This window comes from Procambarus clarkii, chromosome 91 (assembly GCF_040958095.1).
Source record: "Procambarus clarkii isolate CNS0578487 chromosome 91, FALCON_Pclarkii_2.0, whole genome shotgun sequence".
Taxonomy (NCBI): domain Eukaryota; kingdom Metazoa; phylum Arthropoda; class Malacostraca; order Decapoda; family Cambaridae; genus Procambarus; species Procambarus clarkii.
In genome coordinates this window covers 7,497,592-7,516,542 of record NC_091240.1, presented here as the reverse complement: position 1 = coordinate 7,516,542, position 18,951 = coordinate 7,497,592, and the positions used below count along the sequence as shown (strand labels likewise).

General features: G+C 44.8%; 1 protein-coding gene across 1 annotated transcript in view; it reads right to left on the bottom strand.

The window, feature by feature from the left end:
* Positions 1 to 18,951, bottom strand: part of LOC123773824 (transient receptor potential cation channel subfamily A member 1 homolog) — a 156,869-nt gene that overhangs the window by 106,531 nt on the left and 31,387 nt on the right. Inside the window, exon 2 of the mRNA XM_069318725.1 lies at positions 13,453 to 13,513. The gene's annotated coding sequence lies outside the window, so the exon portion shown is untranslated. The remainder of the gene's footprint in view (positions 1 to 13,452; positions 13,514 to 18,951) is intronic.

Below are 18,951 nucleotides of genomic sequence, written 5' to 3'. Positions count from 1 at the left end.
GGTGTGGTTCTCAAGCTATATCTTGCTCTAGTTAGGCCCCATTTAGATTATGCAGTTCAGTTTTGGTCGCCATATTATAGAATGGACATAAATTCACTTGAACGTGTCCAGCGTAGGATGACTAAGTTAATTCCCCAAATTAGAAATCTTTCATATGAAGAAAGATTAACAAAGCTTAAGTTGCATTCACTGGAAAGGCGAAGAGTAAGGGGTGACATGATAGAGGTTTACAAGTGGATGAATGGACATAACCGGGGGGATATTAATAGGGTATTAAAAGTATCAACACAGGACAGAACACGAAACAATGGGTATAAATTGGATAAGTTTAGATTTAGGAAAGACTTGGGTAAATACTGGTTCAGTAACAGGGTTGTTGATTTGTGGAACCAATTGCCGCGTAACATTGTGGAGGTGGGGTCCCTCGATTGTTTCAAGCACGGGTTGGACAAGTATATGAGTGGGATTGGGTGGTTATAGAATAGGAGCTGCCTCGTATGGGCCAATAGGCCTTCTGCAGTTACCTTTGTTCTTATGTTCTTATGTTCTTAAGTCCCTAGTCTAGCAGCTGATACCCCCCCCCCCCTTGAAACAAGTCCCTAGTCTAGCAGCTGATACCCCCCCCCCCTTGAAACAAGTCCCTAGTCTAGCAGCTGATACCCCCCCCCCTTGAAACAAGTCCCTAGTCTAGCAGCTGATACCCCCCCCCCTTGAAACAAGTCCCTAGTCTAGCAGCTGATACCCCCCCCCCCCTTGAAACAAGTCCCTAGTCTAGCAGCTGATACCCCCCCCCTTGAAACAAGTCCCTAGTCTAGCAGCTGATACCCCCCCCCCTTGAAACAAGTCCCTAGTCTAGCAGCTGATACCCCCCCCCCCCTTGAAACAAGTCCCTAGTCTAGCAGCTGATACCCCCCCCCCTTGAAACAAGTCCCTAGTCTAGCAGCTGATACCCCCCCCCCCTTGAAACAAGTCCCTAGTCTAGCAGCTGATACCCCCCCCCCCTTGAAACAAGTCCCTAGTCTAGCAGCTGATACCCCCCCCCCCCTTGAAACAAGTCCCTAGTCTAGCAGCTGATACCCCCCCCCCTTGAAACAAGTCCCTAGTCTAGCAGCTGATACCCCCCCCCTTGAAACAAGTCCCTAGTCTAGCAGCTGATACCCCCCCCCCCTTGAAACAAGTCCCTAGTCTAGCAGCTGATACCCCCCCCCTTGAAACAAGTCCCTAGTCTAGCAGCTGATACCCCCCCCCCCCTTGAAACAAGTCCCTAGTCTAGCAGCTGATACCCCCCCCCCTTGAAACAAGTCCCTAGTCTAGCAGCTGATACCCCCCCCCCCTTGAAACAAGTCCCTAGTCTAGCAGCTGATACCCCCCCCCCCTTGAAACAAGTCCCTAGTCTAGCAGCTGATACACCCCCCCCTTGAAACAATGGGCAGAGTTTCTTTCATCCTGATACCCATGTTACCTAGCACTAAATAGGTACCTAGGTGTTAGACAATTGTTACAAGCTGCTTCCTGGGTGTGTGTGTGGGGGGGTGGGGGGGCGGGGGTTGGGGGCGGAAATAGTAGTAACAGTTGAGTGATTGACAGTTGAGAGGCGGGCTGAAAGCAAACACAACTAGGTGAATACACATTGCCCATTTGCTTCTGCCTCCTCAGCGTTGGCGGAAACAATGGGCAGAGTTTCTTTCACCCTGACGCCCCTGTTCACCTAGCAGTAAATATAGGTACCTGGGAGAAAAATAAACATTTGTTAGAAAGGCGGGGTCCAAGAGCTAATAGCTCGATTCTGCAGATACAAATAGTAAATACACATAAACACACACACGCGCGCGCGCGGATGACGCAAAGTTAATGAGAAGAGTTGTGACAGATGAGGATTGTAGGATCCTCCAAGAGGACCTGGACAGGTTGCAGAGATGGTCAGAGAAATGGCTACTGGAGTTCAACACGAGTAAAAGTAAAGTAATGGAAATGGGATCAGGTGATAGCCCTGGAAACACAAACCGAAACTGTCTCTATTTTCCGCTTGTTACAACTTGTAATAAAGTTGTTACATCTTGGCTTAACGTGTTTATGACGTATTAGAACGTTGTTACAACTTGCTATATTAGTTGTTATAACTGGTTAGGTGTTAAAACTTGCTCGAACGTTGTACTAACGTCGTAGTTTCGGTATGTGTTTCGCGGGAGGAGACCATAAGGGACAGTACACAATGAAGGGGAACTGCCTACCTGTAACGATTCGAGAAAGAGACCTGGGAGTGGACGTAACACCTAACCTAACTCCTGAGGCACATATAAATAGGATAACGACAGCGCGTACTCTACACTGGCGAAAGTTAGAACATCATTCAGAAACCTAATCGAGGATGCTTTTAGGGCGCTTTACACTGCCTACGTGAGGCCAGTCTTAGAGTATGCCGCCCCATCATGGAGTCCCCACCTGAAGAAACACATAAGGAAACTGGAAAAGGTTCAGAAGTTTGCGACGAGGCTTGTCCCAGAGTTACGAGGGATGGGGTAAGAAGAGCGCCTTAAGGAACTGAACCTTACGACACTAGAAAAAAGAAGGGAGAGGATATGATAGGGATATACAAAATACTCAGGGGAATTGACAAAGTGGAAATAGATGAAATGTTCACACGTAAAATAACAGAACGAGGGGACATGGGTGGAAGCTGGAAACTCAGATGAGTCACAGAGATGTTAGGAAGTTTTCTTTTACCGTGAGAGTAGTGGAAAAATGGAATGTACTTAAGGAACAGGTTGTGGAAGCAAACTCTATTCATAATTTTAAAACTCGATATAATAGGGAAATGGGACAGGAGTCATTGCTGTAAACAACCGATGGCTCGAAAGGCGTGATCCAAGAGTCAATGCTCGATCCTGCAAGCACAAATAGGTGAGTACACACACACGCTTCGTATTCTAATTATCCTGGATAACAAACACTTCAACAGATTCGATCACAGATAAAAAAAAATGTAGTTGGAGAAAGGCGAGGAGGGGGAGGAGAAAGAGGGGGGAGGAGGAGGAAGAGGGGGGAGGAGGGAAGAAGTGGTCAGGTGTGGAGAGAGGAATGCAGAACCTGGAAGTCAAGAGACCAAACACACCAGAGAGGAAGGTGTATGACACGAGGAGGAATCCAATCTAAATGCAAATTGAGGTCTTTTCCTTCTACGTCTTGTAACGACGCAATACATCTGACGACGTCGATGGCGGCAAGTATACCGCCCCTCCCCCACAGGAAGGTCCTGGTGTTAACTAACCACAAGGGGTCTGAATAGTGGATGAAGGGTGTATTCACCTAGTTGTGCTCAAATAGTTATGCTTGCGGGGGTTGAGCTGTGCTCTTTCGGCCCGCCTCTCAACTGTCAATCAACTACTAACTACAATTTTTTTCCCCCCCACACACACACGCACCTCCAGAAACCAGCCCCTAACAGCTGTCTAATTCCCAGGTACCTATTTACTTCTAGGTAACAGGGGCATGAGGGTGAAGGAAACTCTGCCCCATCTGTTTCCGCCGGCTGCGGGGATCGAACCCCGGCCCCTAGGTCCACGAGTCTAGAGCGCTGTCCACTCAGCCACCAGCTCCCCACCAGGTACGTGTAAGGGGGGGGGGTGAGTAATAATATCATCAGGAGAAAGCGCCAAAGTAATTAATTATTTGCAGTGTTCACTTCCATTGATCATTCTGATTAAACACTGATTGATCAGTGTTATCCTTCCATTAAGTATTTCTCTCATTCTGATTGAATTTATCCGAGGCTCACTATATCTCTAGTGGCAGTGACGGGGACAGGAAGCCGGCGTCTTGCCAACTGTTCCCTTTATCGTTCCTTTCCCGTCTTGAAATTGGTCTCTCTCACTCTCACTCTCTCTCTCTCTCTCTCTCCCCCCCCCACCTGTCTCCCCATCTTCATCAGTCTCTTCCCCAATTCCTCCCCCCCCCATGTTGACAACACCCCTGCAACAAATACAATCAGAACCAGACTGGAACAGGTTGCCCACAAGGTCTTACCTCGTCCCCATTTCCCTATTCTGCTCTAAATTGTTGCCTATTAAGTATCAAATGAGGTCATCTCTATACAGATAGAATAGCTCAGGTTGGCCCGGCTTGTATTCATGTCCAGGGCGCAGGGTGTATGTTTGTATAGTTGTGTATACGACGATGACAACATACAAATAAATGAAACTGTAGAAGGTCTATTGGGCCATACGAGGCAGCTCCTATTGGCCCATACGAGGCAGCTCCTATTGGCCCATACGAGGCAGCTCCTATTGGCCCATAAGAGGCAGCTCCTGTTGGCCCATAAGAGGCAGCTCTTATTGGGCCATACGAGGCAGCTCCTATTGGCCCATACGAGGCAGCTCCTATTGGGCCATACGAGGCAGCTCCTATTGGCCCATACGAGGCAGCTCCTATTGGGTCATACGAGGCAGCTCCTATTGGGCCATACGAGGCAGCTCCTATTGGCCCATAAGAGGCAGCTCCTATTGGCCCATACGAGGCAGCTCCTATTGGGCCATACGAGGCAGCTCCTATTTATATCCAGGGATCCCAAGTCAATTGTGTTACCTGGTAATTTGTTCCATAAATGAACAATCCTCTTCATCCCGAACCAGTATTTACCCAGGTCTCTCCCTATATCAAACTTCTCCAATTTACATCCATGAATATAAAGGTATATATATATATTTGTAAACAACTGTATATTTGTTATTTATTCATCGTTTTGTTATTGCTGCACATTCAGACTGTTAGGCAAAGTCTGCGATAAAGCCAGACTTATAATGAGAACCTTTTGTTCGTAAGTGAAGGGTGAGTGCTTCAGTGAAGGGCCAGTGCTTCAGTGAAGGGCCAGTGCTTCAGTGAAGGGTGAGTGCTTCAGTGAAGGGCCAGTGCTTCAGTGAAGGGCCAGTGCTTCAGTGAAGGGTGAGTGCTTCAGTGAAGGGCGAGTGCTTCAGTGAAGGGCCAGTGCTTCAGTGAAGGGTGAGTGCTTCAGTGAAGGGCGAGTGCTTCAGTGAAGGGCGAGTGCTTCAGTGAAGGTCGAGTGCTTCAGTGAACGGTGAGTGCTTCAGTGAAGGGCGAGTGCTTCAGTGAAGGGCCAGTGCTTCAGTGAAGGGTGAGTGCTTCAGTGAAGGGCCAGTGCTTCAGTGAAGGGTGAGTGCTTCAGTGAAGGGCTAGTGCTTCAGTGAAGGGTGAGTGCTTCAGTGAAGGGTGAGTGCTATAGTGAAGGGCGAGTGTTTCAGTGAAGGGCCAGTGCTTCAGTGAAGGGCGAGTGCTTCAGTGAAGGGCCAGTGCTTCAGTGAAGGGCGAGTGCTTCAGTGATGGGTGAGTGCTTCAGTGAAGGGCGAGTGCTTCAGTGAAGGGCGAGTGCTTCAGTGAAGGGTGAGTGCTTCAGTGAAGGGTGAGTGCTTCAGTGAAGGGCCAGTGCTTCAGTGAAGGGCCAGTGCTTCAGTGAAGGGCGAGTGCTTCAGTGAAGGGCGAGTGCTTCAGTGAAGGGCCAGTGCTTCAGTGAAGGGTGAGTGCTTCAGTGAAGGGCCAGTGCTTCAGTGAAGGGTGAGTGCTTCAGTGAAGGGCCAGTGCTTCAGTGAAGGGTGAGTGCTTCAGTGAAGGGTGAGTGCTATAGTGAAGGGCGAGTGTTTCAGTGAAGGGCCAGTGCTTCAGTGAAGGGCGAGTGCTTCAGTGAAGGGCCAGTGCTTCAGTGAAGGGCGAGTGCTTCAGTGATGGGTGAGTGCTTCAGTGAAGGGCGAGTGCTTCAGTGAAGGGCGAGTGCTTCAGTGAAGGGTGAGTGCTTCAGTGAAGGGTGAGTGCTTCAGTGAAGGGCGAGTGCTTCAGTGAAGGGCCAGTGCTTCAGTGAAGGGCGAGTGCTTCAGTGAAGGGTGAATGCTTCAGTGAAGGGCCAGTGCTTCAGTGAAGGGCCAGTGCTTCAGTGAAGGGCGAGTGCTTCAGTGAAGGGCCAGTGCTTCAGTGAAGGGCCAGTGCTTCAGTGAAGGGCCAGTGCTTCCGTGAAGAGTGCTTCAGTGCAGGGCACGTGCTTCAGTGAAGGGCCAGTGCTTCAGTGAAGGGTGAGTGCTTCAGTGAAGGGCCAGTGCTTCAATGAAGGGCGAGTGCTTCAGTGATGGGTGAGTGCTTCAGTGAAGGGCCAGTGCTTCAGTGATGGGTGAGTGCTTCAGTGAAGGGCCAGTGCTTCAGTGAAGGGCCAGTGCTTCAGTGAAGGGCCAGTGCTTCAGTGAAGGGCCAGTGCTTCAGTGATGGGTGAGTGCTTCAGTGATGGGTGAGTGCTTCAGTGAAGGGCCAGTGCTTCAGTGAAGGGTGAGTGCTTCAGTGAAGGGCCAGTGCTTCTGTGAAGAGTGCTTCATTGAAGGGCCAGTGCTTCAGTGAAGAGTGCTTCAGTGAAGGTCGAGTGCTTCAGTGAAGGTCGAGTGCTTCAGTGAAGTTCCAGTGCTTCATTGAAGGGCCAGTGCTTCAGTGAAGAGTGCTTCAGTGAAGGGTGAGTGCTTCAGTGAAGGGTGAGTGCTTCAGTGAAGGGCACGTGCTTCAGTGAAGGGCACGTGCTTCAGTGAAGGGCGAGTGCTTCAGTGAAGGTCAATTGCTTCAGTGAAGGGCCAGTGCTTCAGTGAAGGGCCAGTGCTTCAGTGAAGGGCCAGTGCTTCAGTGAAGGGCACGTGCTTCAATGAAGGGCCAGTGCTTCAGTGAAGGGCACGTGCTTCAGTGAAGGGCACGTGCTTCAGTGAAGGGCGAGTGCTTCAGTGAAGGTCAATTGCTTCAGTGAAGGGCCAGTGCTTCAGTGAAGGGCCAGTGCTTCAGTGAAGGGCCAGTGCTTCAGTGAAGGGCACGTGCTTCAATGAAGGGCACGTGCTTCAGTGAAGGGAGTCGACGAAAGACATATATATTTCCCGTTGACACAACAGTATAAAGGAATTTTAAGGCTTTCTGGTCGGGATTACGGTCACTTTCGTACACAGGAAAGGTTACGTCACGGGGGTCAGGGGCTACACATGTTACGTCCAATTGTTTCAAGCGTGGGTTGGACATGTATATGAGTGGGATTGGGTGGTTATAAATAGGAGCTGCCTCGTATGGACCAATAGGGATTTTGCAGTTACCTTTGTTCTTATGTTCTTCTTATGTTCTTATGTTCACTGCTGGCGAAACGCACGCACATTTTTTGATCGTTGCCGCCATCATGTTTCTAATTCCAGGCTTAAAATTGAGCTCAGCAGTAATATTTGTTTCCAAGCTATAATCAACACTTAAATCAAATCTCAAAGATATCCTGATAAGATACGTCGAAGGAAGATGTTTCTACTGAGGCCACATCTTATATCCTCTTGTATGTTGATTCTATTCCATGCAACATTCCATCACATGATCAAATCATGCTATGGACTGCATCAGCAACCATTTCCTGCCTCAGATTGATCACAAAAAGAGCTGTACTTTGTACATTGTTGTACTCGATGGCGAGCAGATAGCCTCAACATCCTGAGGAAGTCACTCAAAGCATCTCGAGACCCAGAGCTTGGCCTGGACCTTAAGCATCCTTGACCTGGGACAAGATCTATAGCCTGTCAGCAGTTCCAGTCATGGTAGGGAAAAGCTGACACATGTCCTGGAGAAGGGAAGGCTTATGACCTTCCCCTCCCCCCTCACCAGCTCCCCTATCGGAGGGGAAGGAGCCTGGGGTGGGTGGGGGGGGGGGGAAGGGTGCCAAGTAACAGGATAAAACATTGTGTTTGTAGGAGCATAAATACCTAGATGTCACTTAGATACGCTTGAAGCCTCGCCTTTCTGGCACTCTGATCAGATCAAGCAATGAATTTCATCCATAATGTTTCTCTTCGTTCTTCTGTTTGAAGTTGGTGATTGAGTTCAACAGTTCTTGTAACGCAATCCACATGCAGGCAACATTTACCCTAAACATGTATCCCCTGACGTCCCTCGTGTTCATCTCCTCTGTCACTTCCCTTCAAAATTTGTATGTTGTCATATATCCCATGTTCTTTCTTCAGTTTCGGTACGAGGAAATCACAGCACTAACTCTAAGAGGCCATTGACCTTCGACACACCCACACGATTTCTCTCATTCACACCAACGTGTGGGGTCTGGCACAGACTCTGTACGAGCTCTCCTGAGAGTGAGTTTCGATCTGGAGATTGGAGAGTATCACCGAGCAGAAGAACCCGCCCACCCAACCAGACAAGGATGTGTGGCGACAGCTGTACGCTGCGCTGGTGGTGGTATCTGATTGGCAGGTAGCTGGTTGAAAGCGTCTGCCAGGTTGTCTCAAACTACAGGCTCCACCAGCACTACCACCATCAGTACCACAAGTACCACAATTATCAAGAGTAAATCAGTTTTTATAATGTCATCAAGGGTACACACAGCAATGCTGCTATCCTATTCTATATGAGACATTGCAGAATATAGATCAAGACGGCTATGAGTTCATCTAGTATCACCATCTCACAGGATAGTCATACATGGAATCAGCGGGACACCCGAGCTGAGTCAGTAGTCTACATGTGTTAACAAACTCCTTCATACAGCACGGTAATCTCTTCCAATGTTTGTTGCTGTTACAAATTTAGTTACTCTGAACGAAGTGTCCATGTAGCACGGGCTATGGTGAGCCCGTCATCTCTTCCAATACTCGCGTGTATGACGCACAAAGATTAATAACAGAGCACACACCAATATAGTGATGGAGCGTGTACTCGCCTAATTGTGCTTGTGGTGGTTGATCTTCGGCTCTTTGATCCTGCCTTTCATCTGTCAGTCAACCGGTTCCTGAACCTATTGGGCTGTATCATATCACAATTTGAAGCGGCGTGTGAAGTCTGCTTCCACCACATTACATCCTAGTACGCTCCATTTATTAACTACTCAAATACTGGAACAATTTTTTTGATCGTCTTTCTGACCTGCACCTCCGTGTTCCTGTTCCACCCGTGCTAAATACGCTGTCTTTATTTATCATGTCAATTCCTCCGAGAATTTGGTAGGGGGTGATCATGTCTCCCCTTTTATTCGCATAGTTTACAACTGGAGTGCTCACCGCTTTTCATTCCCTGCAGCCACCTGCCATAATGCTAACAGATGCAGCTCACATAAATCAGGTTTTAAATACACTCAGAGCAGAAAATTACTAATTAAAATAAGGAGAAGACTGTACATGCAAAAATAAAGTCATATTTGGTAACAATTATATAAAGAAAACGAAAATTTATACTTCTAACACAAGTTATGTAAGAAAACGAGAATTTATGCGTAAACTAACTTATTTAAAAACTATTTTATGTTTTAATTTTGATTTGATTTTTTTTTTGTAGATAATAGGTAATGGTAGAATTTACCTTCAAATTTACTCCCTATAAAATGATTGATTTCAGGCTACAATAAAAAAAACTAGTTTTCATTGTTACGAAATGAAGAGAATTTTGCGTAAAAAGATAAGAGTATATTAAATTATTGCTAACCACAGGGTATTATTTTAAATTCCTGTATATATAAGGTAACTAGAGGAATACACATGTTTGCCTTTCATGTTCTTCAGTGCATCATCGGAGGCTTGCAAACACATATACATACATACATACATACATACATACATACATACATACATACATACATACATACATACATACATACATATGTTATTAAATATGACCGAAAAAGTAAGATTAATAATTCTAACACGAATTTTCTTCGTGTTAGAATTATTAATCTTACCTTTTCGGTCATATTTAATAATATATGTTTACAAGAAAGACTGCTACCGAAATATACTAACATACATACAACTAGATGCCTCGGGTCTGTTTTTCTCCCTCTTCCCCTAATTCCCTCATCCATCCCCCCCTTATTCCCCTTCTTACACCCTCTTCTCCCCACCTTTTAAACCTCTTCACCCTCTTCCTCCCATCACCCCGTTCCCCCACGTATTCTCCTACATCATTGATCTATAACCAATAAGAACACTTCACACAAAGTCATTTCATCAACACACTCCATAAAGTCCAAGGAAAATTCAAAATATCAATATTTTGTGGAGTTTGAAGGATAAGTGTCATTGTTTTCTTTATTCGTAACTTCGTGATTTGGCACAGTGTCACGTGATACTGTTCTCCTGGTCCATGTTGTGCATGTACCCAACAGCAATTACGGGGAAAAATTGGGTAAAGACTAGCGCCTAGCAGATAGACAATTCCATTCACAGATCTAGATTTCTCCGGCGACCTTTTTCGTTTTTCAGATAAACGTTAATTCTGCAAGATCTCCACCAAGCCCATATTCACTGCCCTTCCCCCTTTCCTTATATGCCTTCCTATCACGGTTTATCGTCCACATTCTCGTCTTTACAGTTATTAGCGTCATCACGCGGTGCTATCCTATCTTATCCTTCGTCAAATTACCCGGATTCTGGGACGAGTCCGCCCCCCCCCCCCCTCCCTTAACCCCCCCTGTGGTGATCAGCGTGTCTGGGGGGGGGGAGATGACCTAGTGACTTTCCAAGAGGCTATCAGGAAATATTCTAACATAGGGAGCATGTGAATACATGTGAACACCCCTCACAGTGTTCAAGAGAGAACTGGATAAGCACCTCCAAAAGATACCTGATCAACCAGGCTGTGACTCATACGTCAGGATGCGAGCAGCCGCGTCCAACAGCCTGGTTGATCAGTCCAGGAGGCCTGGTCGACGACCGGGCCGCGGAGACGCTAAGCCCTGGAAGCACCTCAAGGTAAGGTAAGGTAAGGTAGGGGCTTCATGGATATCCCTTAATGGCTTTCCAAAGGAGTTCGAAGAGGTTTCCACAGGGACTTTAAAAAATTTCAAAAGGTATTTAAACAGTAACATATCATGATATTTACATAACTTAAAATGGGTTCTAAATGACAGTCGAGTTTCCCTATACATGGCCAGCACATTTATATTTTTGTATTAGGGTCTCTCAGGGGGCTTCCTCAAACGCGCATACGACGGGTTCTAAGAACCCCGCCTTTCGAAGGGTAATGCAAATGAGATTTGCTGCGGTTATCGTTCATTCGATCGCTGTTTGATGACAGCAGCAGAAAAAAAAGTGAAATATTCTGAGGCTTCGACATTTATGTCTGATATTCCTGTAATCTTCCGTTACATGTGTGTGTGTGAATTACTTTGACCATGGGGCTGTAACCTGTAATACAGCAGGAAGAGGACAACTATGGGGCTTCTGACGTTCTGTCTTGACGCAGTTTACTAGACTCGCTGTTATAACTGGCACTGTATCCATCCTCTCGGACTTAATTCATCCAACTCGCTAGAATAATGAAGTTTTGAGAATTGATATTTGTTTTCGGACTTTTTTGAAGTTTTGAGAGAAACGTTATGTAAGGTGGGTACCCAGGAGGCAAAGCATGCTCGAGTAATGTTGAATCATCGTTGTTTGCCCATCACGTACACGCCGAGTAGGCTGATATAGCAGCATTCCGACCTATAGCCTAGCCTAGGTCCCCGTGAAAACGGAATTACCCTTTTTTTTTTAACAATGATGATGACTTGCTATCATGACTTTTAACTTATGATAGCAAACCTGAATCTCTCTTACTGCGGCCCACCATAAGTATTACCTTACTAGTTTACAATGGAACATAACTCTAATTACTGCTGGATAAATAAGGGCGAACAGCTAATGATTGGTGACCATTCAGTCTTTCCTGCCTAGGGTGCGAACCTCTTACAAGACTATTGGGGTGAGCGTGCAAAACCGCTGCACCACACGGACTGTGTTTATAATATCTTGCTAAATAGCCTAAATAGAATTAGAATATAGATATAAATAACAGATACAAGATTATATGATAAGTCAGTTGGACCTGTAAACTCACGGGGAAGTTGGGGCTGTGAACACTCTTAATTAATGACAGCAAATCACCCATAAGCCAAGTTCCCGTCTTAATATCATTGACGAGGAGATATCAAGTGTTTACAATTATCTCTGCTAATTACAGTCATCATTACTCCCTCTACAGATGATTGAAACCGTTAGTTAATTAACTAAGTTGGCGGACCGGTGTGGAGCTTAACACACATCCGTCAATGGACGTTATGCCTGGGCTTGCAACATCTCACAGCCATATGAGGTTGGGTTTGCAACAACTGGATGTTTTTTCCTTGTCTCAATAAACATACTTGAACTTGAATCTCACAGCCATGTGAGGCTGGGGTTGCAACATCTCTCAGCCCTGTGAGGCTGCGCTTAGCGCTCATTCTCTGCAATACTGAGCTTACAACATTTCATCAGCCTGCGAGGCTAGGCTTGCAACACCTCACAGCACTGGGAGGCTGCTAACCAAGCAGACGCTGTAATGACTCCAACTCTCACGAGGACACGACCAAACACAAACGTCTTAATTGTTAGTTTATCCCATAACCCCTGGACCCTCCAGGGGTTATGAAGACCCCAGCAACAACAACAACAAAACATACTTTGTTGTTCCCTGTGCGAGACCACTCTCAACTCTTGTAGCCTCTTGTGGTGGCGAATCCTATTGGCCCGCTGTTGAATATTTTTAATTTCAGCCAATACTAAACAACATTTTTGTGTCGGCTGTAATGATAACAGAACGGCTTGCATGTTTTAGATACCTCTTCTGGGTGCACGCGATCATCACCATTCAGTATCGTGAACTCATGAATCAGAGAGAGAGAGAGACTGAGACTTTTAGAGCAATGAGCAAGTTAAGTTCGCCGTGCAGGAGCCGCACATCCCAAGTCGCTAGGTCATGTCTTCCAGCGACGAAGGAAGATATAATTATACCGATTTTGCCCCGGTGGAAATGGAAGGTCTAAATGATTTTTAAGGCTGTCGCTTTTAATACCGGATGAGAGCCGGTTGGGGCCACTTTTATTACGGACCGGGAGGAACCCGGATGAAGTTTTAATTGGGAGATGGAGAGTCTCAAGATAAACGGCTAAGAAATGCGAAATGTGGATAATTCGGTTATTAAAAGGAGAAAAACTGGGAAATTCGGTTATAATACTTGGATGGGAATAATTATTTATGAATTAGACACGGAAAATTATATTAAGAAACTGAGAATGTGAATTTTCTTTTTCATATATATATATATATATATATATATATATATATATATATATATATATATATATATATATATATATATATATATATATATATATATATATATATTCATTTGTGAACATAAAGCTTACATAAAGGTAATATAACTTTGGGGTTTAAACTCTATAACAACAATTTTGGTGGTGGTGCAGATGTGCTAAGGAAAACAAAGGTGATATAAGTGTACCAAAAACATCGAGAGAGTACAAGTGTATCGACCACACCTGAGGGGGGGTGGAGGGAGTACAGGTGTATAGTGAGGACAATAACCTATTGATGGTGCACCGAAGAGGAAAAAGAGGAATCTTTTGTTTACCTTCTGTGGTGTGTCTTGAGCTCTAGAGGCGATCACTGGCGTTCGCTAAGCCTCTCTGTTTCTGTGGATGGGATAGACAAATAAATCATTGATACACAAGAAAAAGAGTGATTGGAAATAATAGGCACAGTCCAATCATACAGGAATTGGCACGGTCCAATCATGCAGGAATAGGCACGGTACAATCATACAGGAATAAGCACAGTACAATCATACAGGAATATACACAGTCCAATCATGCAGGAATAGGCACGGTCCAATCATGCAGGAATAGGCACGGTCCAATCATACAGGAATAGGCACGGTCCAATCATGCAGGAATAGGCACGGTCCAATCATACAGGAATAGGCACGGTCCAATCATACAGGAATAGGCACGGTCCTATCATACAGACATTTTGTACACTACTAGTTTTGAAATGCTGAAAATTTAATCAATCGTTAAATGAGGCTGCATTAGATTGCTGTGTTTTGGTTAGGTTAGGTCAGAAAGGGTTGAGCTGGATTATGCATGGCCACGTTGAATAAAGGATAGGTAGGTTTTACAATGCGTTGTAAATTTGTTGAATAAATAATAATTGTAAATAATAATGTTGTTGTAAGTAATTTGCCTCCGAGAGAAACAGGCTTTCTTTCAGGCCATAACGTGAGAGAAACAGGAGGCTTTCTTTCAAGCCATAACGTAAGAGAGGGAGAAGCAAGAGTATGATCAGTAAGAGGCAACGACATGAGGCTCTGCTCTCTTGAAATATGTGAGCGCACGTGTTTTATATTTAGCAGGTGTTGAAATTGAAATTGAAATAAGTTTATTGGTGTAAAATACACACAAAGGGATGAGGTAGCTCAAGCTATTCTCACCCCGTTCAGTACATCGTGTTAATACATAATACATACATACATGTTAATACATAAGACACACATCACAAACAATAAACATTTTACCGAACATTCTGAGAGATAAACATATACATTTCCTCCTTCACAAGTAGTATGGTATCAGACGTTAGCAGGTGTTTGTAGTGAATACATGGTGTTTGGGGTGAATATGCAGGTACACAACCCTTCCTCAAAGGCACTTGCTTGGCCAAATATCCATTATTGTAACACCAGTTTATGAATGGAGAAGCATTTAAGTCCTGGGTGTTGTGAAACCTGTCCTCAGGCCAGGCTCGTTGATGCTGCGGCCCTCCCCCCCCCCCCCCTAAACAAAAAAAATAAAGCGCATTCGTTAAATTTTTACGTATTGTAGATTTAAAAATACGTTTTTTCTCATTTAATTTAATATTATTGGGTAGGTGTGTTGGTTCTGTTGTATTTGAAGCACTGACTGTTGCGTTTCGAACAGAGGTCGTTCATGAAGCGCTGTTCGAGAAATGCTCGAACGTTATCCGTTGCGAGTCGAAAAAGCGTTTATCATTCCTTAACAGAGTGCGGCGGAAGTTTCCTGTGTCCATCCATTACTTGACATTATGGTGTTTGGTAAAATTTCACTCGCAATTTTCCATGGCTTTTGTCGCATAGGCTTTTAAAGCTTCCGGCTGCTTTTGCCTCGGCCGCCAAGTCGACCATTATGTACCTCGTTCCTCACACACTCCTTCGCTCGGTCCCTCCACACACTTAAATCCGCGTGACTCATTTGTTTTTTTCTAGTTCTCACCAATAACTTCACACACACATTTTCTTCGTGGAACATAATTTTTTGGGTCAGTTATATACCGCTTCTCCTTTATATACCATACCTCATATATATATATATATATATATATATATATATATATATATATATATATATATATATGTCGTACCTAATAGCCAGAACGCACTTCTCAGCCTACTATTCAAGGCCCGATTTGCCTAATAAGCCAAGTTTTCATGAATTAATGTTTTTTCGTCTACCTAACCTAGCTTTTTTTGGCTACCTAACCTAACCTTACCTATAAATATAGGTTAGGTTAGGTTAGGTAGGGTTGGTTAGGTTCGGTCATATATCTACGTTAATTTTAACTCCAATAAAAAAAATTGACCTCATACATAGAGAAAAGGGTTGCTTTATCATTTCATAAGAAAAAAATTATAGTAAATATATTAATTCAGGAAAACTTGGCTTATTAGGCAAATCGGGCCTTGAATAGTAGGCTGAGAAGTGAGTTCTGGCTACTAGGTACGACATATATATATATATATATATATATATATATATATATATATATATATATATACGGATTTTAGTATCTTGTACGTCGTGACCATTTCTCTTCTGTGTTGTCTATCGTCCAGTGTTTTAGTTCAACAATATTTATCTCGCATCAAAATATTATAAATCACTTTTGTGGCGAATTCCTTGGCGTTCTCGATTTAAATTTTTGTGTTTTAGGTTCCGTGGGTTCCATGCTGGTGCTGCATACTACAGAACTGGTCTTACATATGTTGTAAATAATGTTTTTTAAAATACGTTGTATAAATGCCGCACGGCCGCTCGTATGCCTCCTAAATTTGCAAACGCCGCTGATGTAATCATGTATAATTTGAGAACGCTGTGTGAGGTGTGGTATGCTTATTCATGAGGTGTTTCTCGTGCTTTGATGTCTTTAGTTGCATTATTTGAGTCTATAATATTTTTACTTGCTTTACTACCTATATTTACCCATGTTCGAAAACATTGCATTTGATGGAATTTAACTCTAGGAGCCATGAGACTGACCACGACTTACCTGTTAAAGTGTGTGTGTATGAATGTGTGTGTGCGCGTGCAAGCGCGTGCGTGCTCGTCATGTATCTGCATTTATACAAACATTGATCATAAAAATCTTATTTTATAATTTACAATTTTTTATGAATATTTTTTTTTCATGTACATAATTTTCCAAAAAATTCCTCCATAAGTAGCCGCAATATTATTTTTTTAAGCGCATTTTTCCTCGGTTTGTAAGAGGCTTGTCTTCGTTAAAAGTTGATTTGTTAAGTATAAGTTCGCTGAACGTCCCTTAAGTATTCAACTTTATTATTGTACCCGCCAATATGGGCTCACTTTAATATTCTCGCGGGTCGAGCTTCAGTTCAAGGTACCCGCCTTTTCAAATGCTTCCTATGATACCTACGACTCACGTGGTCGTTGTTTAAGATTCGCTACTTGGAACAAAAAAGTTCCAAGTAGCACGGACTATGGTGAGCCCGTTCTGGACTTTCATGTGGTCGTAGGTATTGACTTTTGACTCACTGACCTTTATTTTCTTTTTATACCTACGTGTTTGTACCTGTGTGTGTGTATGTGTTCTTGTGTTACTCTCTGACGCCTGTCTGTTAGGTAATTCTTGACCCATGTTAGTCCTATACCTCTTACTCCTCCCCCTTGCCAGTCGAGTTTGTGAAGGAATCTCTTGTGAGGTAATGTATCAAAGGCATTTTGGCAGTCCAGAAATATGCACTCAACCTTGTCTGTCGTGACATATTCTTGTTACCTTATTATAAAACTCCAGAAGGTTCGTCAGACACGATTTTCCTTACCTTGAATTGATTTGATTGATGAAGATTAAGCCACCCAAGAGGTGGCACGGGCATGAATAACCCGTAACTTCCCTAGGGCCATTTGCTTGTTTATACACCTAATTATCTCCAGGTGAATTAGGTACATTAACAATCTGTGTATTCACCTAATTGTGCTTGTGGGGGTTGAACTCTGCTCTTTCGACCCGCCTCTCAACTGTCAATCAATCTACTGTTACTAAGTACAATTTTTTTCCACACACACACACATCCCCCAGGAAGCAGCCCGTAATAGCTGTCTAACTCCCAGGTACCTGTTTACTGCTAGGTAACAGGGGCATCAGGGTGAAAGAAACTCTGCCCATCTGTTTCCACCGGCGGTCGGGATCGAACCCGGGCTCTGGGATTACGAGTCCCAAGCGCTGTCCATTCAGCCACGGCGCCCCCCATGTGTATGTGTGTGTGTGTGTGTATGTGTGTCCTCACCTATTTGTACTCACCTATTTGTGCTTATGGGCGTTGAGCTCTGGCTCTTTCGGCCCGCTTCTCAACTGTCAATCAACTGTTTACTAACTACCTTTTTTCTCTTTATTTTTCCACACCACACACACACACCCCAGGTTAGTCAGTCCGTGACAGCTGACTAACTCCAAGGTACCTATTTACTGCTAGGTAACAGTTGCATTCAGGGTGAAAGAAACTTTGGCCATTTATTTCTGCCTGGTGCGGGATTCGAACCCGCGCCACAGAATTACGAGGCCTGCGCGCTATCCACCAGGCTACCAGGCCCTCCCCCCCTGTGTGTGTGTGTGTGTGTGTGTGTGTGTGTGTGTGTGTGTGTGTGTGCGTGAGTACGCATACGTACGTACGTGCGTGCTTGCGTGAACGTCAATCACTGCGATGCTAGAAGACACGACACAAACAACACGCTAGATCGTAAACAGCCTCAAAAAATAGGAATTTAAAGGTTCACCTTCCACGACATTTTAAACAAATACAACATCCTGCCAATTAGCGCAGTTTAACTAAATGGATTCAAAGAGCAGAAACGCCTTTTAAAACGCTTGGATTACACCAGTTGCATAAACAAGAAACAAACAATTTGACTGCCGCCACTCCGGCAGATTATCAGATTATACCTCTTGGGCCTCTACTGACAAAGGGATCCGGGAGAGGGAGGGAGAGAGAGAGAGAGAGAGAGAGAGAGAGAGGGAAAGGGAGAGGGAGTAGAGGTTGAGGGAAATGGAAGGGTGTTAAGGGGGGGTAGAATAGAGAAGGTTTGCGAGAAGGGAGAGAAAGATATGATGGATGACGCGTGTGGTAGTGAAGATGTTAATTTGATTTGAAGTTGTGTTTGTTTGTTTGTTTGTTTGTTTGTGTGTGTGTGTGTGTGTGTGTGTGTGTGTGTGTGTGTGTGTGTGTGTGTGTGTGTGTGTGTGTGTGTGTGTACTCACCTAGTTGTGCTTGCGCGGGTTTGAATTCTGGCTCTTTGGTCCCGCCTCTCAACTGTCAAGATGTTCCTGTGTGCGTGTGTGTGTGTGTGTGTGTGTCCAAACTGCTCCTGTGAGCAGTAGTTTACTGTGTACCCTATGCCCAGGTTGATGCACCAGACACCGTACATCTCTCACAGACACGCAGGCTACCGTGGAACACCGCACCAGTGGCCAAGCCGTGTAAGATTTCAGACCGCAAATAAATGATCTTCACTGAAGAAATATAGAAGCATTCCCTCAGCCCTGACAAGAGGACTCTACCTGCATCTTCAAGGATATTGGCATCACACGCACGTGCATTACATGTGTGTGACGAGGATGGGGAGCCGGTGGCTGAGCGGACAGAACACTGGACGCGTGATCTTGTGGTCCCGGGTTCGATCCCGGGCGCCGGCGAGAAACAATGGCCAGATTTTCTTTCACCCCTGATGCCCCTGTTATCTAGTAGTAAATAGGTACCTGGGAGTTAGTCAGCTGTCACGGGCTGCTTCCTGGGGGGGGGGGGTGGAGGCCTGGTCAAGGA